General features: G+C 38.5%; 1 pseudogene; it reads right to left on the bottom strand.

Annotated features, from left to right (window-relative positions):
* Positions 1–1,394: 1,394 nt before the first annotated feature.
* Positions 1,395–4,303, bottom strand: LOC101010370 (annotated as a pseudogene).
* Positions 4,304–8,157: the final 3,854 nt, after the last annotated feature.

Raw genomic sequence — 8,157 nt, forward strand, 5'->3', positions numbered from 1 at the left:
GTTTCTGATAAGCTTCAAAACATTTACTTAGATCCAGTTGCATTAAGAAGAAAAAATGAATGTAAAACCGTCACCCCACAGTCCCTTCCCTGACAAATCATACTACGAAGTATGCTGTCGATTTGAACAAAGTATGTCACTACCAGGAACTCAATACACATACTAGAACTTGCTTTAATATGAAATTTAACTTGGCTTTTACTGTATGGTTTTTTTTAATGCAACAATGTAAAAACAAACACAACATAGTATTTCAATGCTGTACCTTTATGCAAATGACTTCATCTATCTTTCTTAAACATGTTGTGATATAGCTAATGTTAAAACGGATACAGTTTCACTTTCCTCTTTTTCTCTCTACTGAAAGCTGCAGAAATACAGCTTTAAGTCCAAGACGATTTGGTTTAAGCCCTCAAAATAAAAAGTGCACATCCACTTCCACTGCTCTGACTTTCCCCACATTGTTGATTGTGATTCTCTGTGGCATGTTGGTAGAACAGGCAGTCTACATATAATTTGTACAAAACATCTCTAGCCAGGGTAAGGCTTTAGAAACTATCTTAAAAAGAAACTTGTCAAAATACTTTTCATATTTAGTACAAATGCTAACTATTATGATTTTCTTCCAGCACATCTGTTTAAGCAGTCCAATTACCTAAGTGACCCTGTTAAAGATCTGCTTGTGGAACAAATAGGCGAAGTCATTTCCTGAGCCAAAAGATACAGATAATAAATGTTAATAATAGCAGCAGACTAAAAACATTCCTTTTTGTTGTTTGTTTTCCATAGTCAACAGTTTTAGCAAAATAACTTTAAAAATGACAGATTTTGGGCCGGGCGCAGTGGCTCATGCCTATAATCCCAGCACTTTGGGAGGCCGAGGTGGGCAGATCACGAGGTCAGGAGATCAAGACCATCCTGTGGTTAACATGGGTGAGCCGTCTCTACTAAAAATGTCCTACCAGAATTAGCGGTGGTGGTGAGGCTATAGTCCAGCGCTACTTGGGAGGCTGAGGCAGGAGAATGGCATGAACCAGGAGTTTGGGCTGCAGTGAGCATAATGGCACCACTGCACTCCAGCCCTGGGCAACAGAACAGTTACCACCCCTCCAGCCCCCCTAAAAAAAGAAAAAAGAAAATGACAGATTTTTTTTTTTTTTTAATTTACTGCCTGAAAAGAGTTTAATAAAGAACATTCAGGCCTGATTGCTATTGTTACAAATATAACTTTCAATAACTTTCTGCAGGTTACATTTGGCTACTGTCAGACAACACTGATCATGGAAAATGTCAAAAGAAGCACAGTGGTTTATATACATTTTACATTACATATATTATTTCTTAAAACCCCCAACAGAATGAAGTCTTGTAAACCTAGAACAATCTCTGAACCCCCTTCCAGTAAGATTTGTAAAGATGGGGGGAAGGGGAGGAATAACCCATATTTTGTATTCCTAGTGTATTGATTAAAATGTAATCTTCAAAGGGTTTGTTTAGCTCACTATCCAGGCTGCTAGGGTTATGACAAACATTATTACTTCTTTCCAGGGTAAAAAATGACATCCAAAAATAACATAAATGCTATGACATGATTTTCCCAAGCATGACCTCAACTTGAAACATTAGAATACTTAAGAATTCTAAAGATTGGTATACCACCACTGCACCAGCATTTTTAATTATTCCAACAACTACAGGAAATGTTTATACAGTTTTTTTAACTTTACGAAATTAAAGCTGAAGAAAATAACTGATTTAGAGACCATAATAAAAGGACAAATACTTAGCCAGAGATATCACTTCCTCCTGAAAAAGGATATTTACCTCCTCTCATTGCAGTTTTTTTCAAGGTATCTTACTGATTTCAGATATAATTTAAAATTTACCTTAAAAATAGAAACAAACAAAAGGACCAGTTAAACTGACATTAACTAATAAAAATATGCTCAAATTTACTGACAGAATCATGAGCACTTCATAGAATACTTAGACTCTACCAGTTTTAAGTAAAAGAAATAAAGAATAAATTATAATTACAAAGCCAGCCTTTCCCCTTGGGGAAACAAAAAGCCACTTTTGACCAATTGCTCCCTACATATATATATACTGTATATTATTATAAGCTTCTTCAGAGAAGCAAAACATCTTTGTCTTCCCGACACCGGATTATCCAGCATGTTAGTTTTCATATCAGGAAGGCAACTGGAAGTGCTGGACCCAAAAGTATTTCTGGTTTCCTTTTGAAAAGACCACTGAATATGCTTCTATACATACTAAACCAGGCAAATTTATGCAGTGTGTTCAACATCATCTCCTTATCAACACAGCACAGATTCCGATTCTTTCTACTGGACCCCCAAGGAATTCAAAACATTATTGGTGCAATTAATAAAGAGAAAATGTGTGTCAATGACTGGAAGGCTGTTTTACAAGAGGAGCTGGTATCTCTGATTTTACCTCCTTGTTGTATGGAACTGTGCAGACAGGATGATACCTGAGCAAATAAATCAACTACCATAACTGGAAGGGCTTGTCAATCTATCGTCTTTGCTTTATCATTTGCAAAGTGTGCTACTGACTCCTGAGTTTCCTGCATTTCTCTTTTCTTGAAAAATCAGTGCTTGACCCTTTCCAACATAACCAGAGAAGAAATGAGGCAGAAAGTATCTCTTCATCACCATTCCGCCTCAGTCCTGAGACTGACAGGAAAGGATGTAACCAGACTCAGAGTTCTTTGAGTATCTGATGTCAACCCGAAGAATTCTTCAATAGCTTGCGCATCTATTTTTTCTACAATGTCGTCATCAAACAACAACCAAAAATCATGACTCTCAACTATTGCAATATAATGGCCCCCTTGGGACCACTTCCACAGTGAACCACAACAGCAACAAGGTCGTACATTCTGTCTGGATTGGTGGCATAACCTGAAGTGTTAAATAGACAAAGTTCTAAAGGAAAAAATTACCTGGTAAGAGAGTTTTGTATATCGATGAAATTGATCCATATATTTAAGTCTCTTCAAGTGTAGAGCTAGAATCATGGGTAGTTTTTAAACTTTCTTTTTTGTTTTTTTTTTTTTTTTTTTTTGAGACAGAGTCTTGCTCTGTCGCCCAGGCTGGAGTGCAGTGGCCAGATCTCAGCTCACTGCAAGCTCCGCCTCTCGGGTTTACACCATTCTCCTGCCTCAGCCTCCCAAGCAGCTGGGACTACAGGTGGCCGCCATCTCACCCAGCTAGTTTTTTACATTTTTTAGTAGAGACAGGGTTTCACCATGTTAGCCAGGATGGTCTCCATCTCCTGACCTCATGATCCATCCTTCTCGGCCTCCCAAAGTGCTGGGATTACAGGCTTGAGCCACCGCGCCCGGCCTAAACTTTAATCCGTTTATGTGCTTCCTGTTTGCTGTGACGCTCTTCACAGTAATACTTGTATTCACTACACAGAGTTTCTGTGTTGCCAAAACCCCTTAGGCAGTGAGTAATTGATATATTTTGTTCCACGTCAACAGAAAGGTCTAAAAAAATCTTCATCTTTACTGCTTATAGTTTCACAAGTAAGATATCTGGTTTCATTAGTTAATGTTTCCTGAAAAATCTCATGAACCCACGTTGGGTCTGGTGTGTTGTTATTATTTTCATTATCAATATTATCATTAGGTAAGTGACCATTTTGTTTTTCCTGCTTTCTCTCTTCTTGTAAAATATCAGCAATTGTATTTAGTAGATAATTCAAGAATTCATGGACATCTTGTTGCAAGATGTTGTCAAAAAGCTCATTTTCTTTCCGTAATCTTGTGATGAACTTCTTAGGAAGTAACTACTCCAACCTTTTTCTTCTAAGTGGCTATGCTATGAAAGAGATCTGCTAAGCATGTAAGAAGGCTCTCCTTTTTCCTGGGTTGACTCTCACATACAAGAACTTTTTCCCGAAATGGACGACAAAAGTAAAGTGCTTGAAGAACTGAATTGCAGTAGCAGGTATTCCCAAAATTGACTAATCCAAAATAACACTCATTGACCGGAAACTGTTCTGGACCAATCTCTTTCTCTAATGTTGAAGCATTGGCGCCCATGGTACAGATGGAGGCGAATTTGGAGACTGTCACTGGAATTTCCATCCGGCCAGCGCCATCTTCCAGCCAATCACAGTGGCGGAGACGAGCCGGGGAGGAGGGGAGCCGGGCCGCTTGCTTGCACCACAGCCCGCGAGCGGACCCTGAGCCGCCACGGACCCACGCACCGAGCCCACTGGACCTACGCTGCCGTCATCGCAGCTGGACCCTCAGGCACTCCAGGTCTGGGGTCCCAGCCCCCACCTACCGGCTGCCTTTTTTTTTTTTTTTTTTTTTTGACGGAGTTTCGCGCTCTATTGCCCAGGCTGGAATACAGGCACATGCCACAACGCCCGGCTAAATTTTGTGTATTTAGTAGAGATGGGGTTTCACCATGTTGTTGGTCAGGCTGGTCTCGAACTCCTGACCTCGTGATCCGCCCTCCCAAAGTGCTGAAATTACAGGCATGAGCCACGGTGCGTGGCCCCACCCTGTAGTATATTTTGAAGTTGGGTACTGTGATGCTTTCAGTTCTGTTATTTTTGCTTAGGATTGCCTTAGGTATTCAGGCTCTTTTTTGATTCCATATGAATTTTATAATAGTTTTATCTAGTTCTTTGAAGAATATTATTGGTAGTTTGATAGGAAAAGCATTGAATCTGTAAATTGTTTTAGGCAGTATGATCATTTTAATGATATTGATTCTTCCTGTTCATGAGCATGGAATGTTTTTTCATTTATTTGTGTGATCTCTGATTTCTTTCTGCATTGTTTTGTTATTCTCATTGTAGAGCTCTTTCACCTAACTGTCTAGCTGTATCATTCTTTTTGTGGCAGTTGTAAACGCAATTGCATTCTTGATTTGGCTCTCAGCTTGCCTGTTGGTGAATAGGAATGCTAGTGATTTTTGTGCATTGATTTTGTATTCTGAAACTTTGCTAAAGTTGTTTATCGGGTTAAGAAGCTTTGTGGCCATGACTATGGGGTTTTCTAGATATAGAATCATGTCTTCTGCAAACAGGGATAGTTTGACTTTCTCTCATCCTATTTGGGTGCCATTTACTTATTTCTCTTACCTTATTTCTCTGGCCAGGACTTCCAATACTATGATGGACAGGTGTGGTGAGACAGGGCATCCTCATCTTGTGCCAGTTTTCGAGGGTAATACATTCAGCTTTTGACTGTTTAGTATGATTTTGTCTGTGGATTTAGGATAGATAGTTCTTATTATTTTTAAGTTGTTCATTACTGGGTAAAATATAGGAAAATCAATATAGTAAAATAAAAGGAATAGAAGTTGTTCTACCACAAAGAAATATGCATGCATATGTTCATTGCAGCACTATTCGCAATAGCAAAGACATGGAATCAACGTAAATGCCCATCAATGACAGATTGGATAAAGAAAATGTGGTACATATATACCATGGAATACTATGCAGGCAGAAAAAAAGAATATTATATCCCTTCTGGGAATATGGATGGAATGGGAAGCTATTATCTTAGCAAACTAATACAGGAACAGGAAACTAAATACTGCATGTTCTCACTTATAAGTGGAAGCTAAATAATGAGAACACATGGAAACAAAAAGGGGAACAAGAGATACTTAGGCCTGCTTGAGGGTGGAGGGTGGAAGGAGAAAGAGGATCAGAAAAAATAACTATTGGGCACTATGCTTAGTACCCGGGTAACAAAATTTGCACCACAAGCCCCTATAACATGAGTTTGTCAATATAAAGAACCTGCACATGTACCCCTTAACCCAAAATAAAACTTTTAAAAAATATTTTTTACTTTACCCGGCCTGGCACGGTGTTTCACGCCTGTAATCCCAGCACTTTGGGAGGCCGAGGTGAGTGGATCATGAGGTCCGGAGTTTGAGACCAGCCTGATCAACATGGTGAAACCCTGTCTCTACTAAAAATACAAAAATTAGCCTGGTATGGTGGCACGTGCCTATAATTCCAGCTACTAAGGAGGCTGAGGCAGGAGAATCGCTTGAACCCGGAAGGTGGGGGTTGCAGTGAGCAGAGATCATGCCATTGCACTCCAGCCTGGGTGACAGAGAGAGACTCCATCTCAAAAAAAAAAAAAAAAATTCTTAAGTTCTGGAATACATGTGCAGAATGTGCAGGTTTCTTACATAGGTATACATATGCCATGGTAATTTGCTGCACCTATCAACCTATCATCTAAGTTTTAAGCCCTGCATGCATTAGGTATTCGTCCTAATGCCCTACCTCCCCTTGCTTCCTATCCCTGACAGGCCCCAGTGTGTGATGTTCCCCTCCCTGTATCCATGTATTCTCATTGTTCAACTCCCACTTATGAGTGAGAACGAGAAGTATTTGGTTTTCTGCTCCTGTGTTAGTGTGCTGAGAATGATGGCTTCCAGCTTCATTCATGTCCCTGCAAAGAACATGAACTCATTCTTTTTTATGGCTGCATAGTGTTCCATGGTATATATGTGCTGCATTTTCTTTATCCAGCCTATCATTGATGGGCATTTGGGTTGGTTCCAAGTCTTTGCTATTGTGAACAGTGCCACAACAAACATATGTGTGCATGTGTCTTTATAGTAGAATGATTTCTATCCCTTTGGGTATATACCCAGAATGGGATTGCTGGGTCAAATGGTATTTCTGGTTCTAGATCCTTGAGAAATCGCCACACTGTCTTCCACAATGGCTGAAGTAATTTACTGTCCCACCAACAGTGTAAAAGTGTTCCTCTTTCTCTGCAGTGTCACTAGCATCTGTTGTTTCCTGACTTTTTAATAATCGCCATACTAACTAGTGTGAGATGGTATCTCACTGTGGTTTTGCTTTGCATTTCTTTAATGACCAGTGATGATAAGCTTTTTTTCATATCTTTGTTGGCCACATAAATGTCTTCTTTTGAGAAGTGTCTGTTCATATGTTCATATTCTTTCCCCACTTTTTTATTTTTATTTTTTATTGTAAGTTTAAGTTTCTTGTAGTTTTTGGATATTAGCCCTTTGTCAGATGGATAGATTACAAAAATTTTCTCCCATTCTGTAAGTTTCTTGTTTACTCTGATCATCGTTTCTCTTGCTGTGCAGAAGCTCTTTAGTTTAATTAGATCCAATTTGTCAATTTTGGCTTTGTTGGAATTGTTTTTGGTGTTTTAGTCATGAAGTCTTTGCCCATGCCTACGTCCTGAATAGAAAAAAAAAACTACTTTAAATTTCACATGGAACCAAAAAGGGGCCCATATAGCCAAAATGATTCTAAGCAAAAACAATAAAGCTGGAGGCCTCATGCTACCTGACTTCAAACTATACTACAAGGCTACAGTAACCAAAACAGCATGGTACTGGTACCAAAACAGATATATAGACCAATGGAATAGAACAGATACCTCAGATGTAACACCACACATGTACAACCATCTGATCTTTGACAAATCTGACAAAAATGAGCAATGGGAAAAGGATTCCCTATTTAATAAATGGTGCTGGGAAAACTGGCTAGCCAAATGCAGAAAGCAGAAACTGGATCCTTCCTTACACCTCATACAAAAATTAACTCAAGACAAATTAAAGTCTTAAATGCAAAACCATAAAACCCTAGAAGAAAACCTTGACAACTCAAAAAAAAAAAAAGAAAACCTGTATTTGAACAGTATTAAGGCATTATATAATAAAACAGTGCTTATTCTGTGTTGTATCAGCACCATTTTAACATGCTATGTGCAATATAAGTACTAGGTAAATTCAGCCTTTAATCTACTGGTACATCACCATTGTTTATATTAAATGACAACAATGTAAAATCATCATAATTTTTAATTTTTTTCAGAAACAGAAGCAAATGTAGGAAAGATGATTTCTAATATTAGAGAATTATGTATAATTTAGGTATTTGGTTTCCCTGCCTTTATAGGATGACCACTTTACAATAAATGAGAAAGAAAGATGCAAAGTCATTTTCCTAAAAAAAGAGTATGTAGACTCCTAAAAATGTTATAGAACTAGTCTATCGTCACAGCTATTTTGAAGCACGAGACTAATAATTGTCTATACATATATACAATTGTCAATGGCTAAATTACAAAGGGAAACTTGTAGAATGCCTACT

The sequence above is a fragment of the Papio anubis genome, chromosome X, assembly GCF_008728515.1.
Source record: "Papio anubis isolate 15944 chromosome X, Panubis1.0, whole genome shotgun sequence".
NCBI lineage: Eukaryota > Metazoa > Chordata > Mammalia > Primates > Cercopithecidae > Papio > Papio anubis.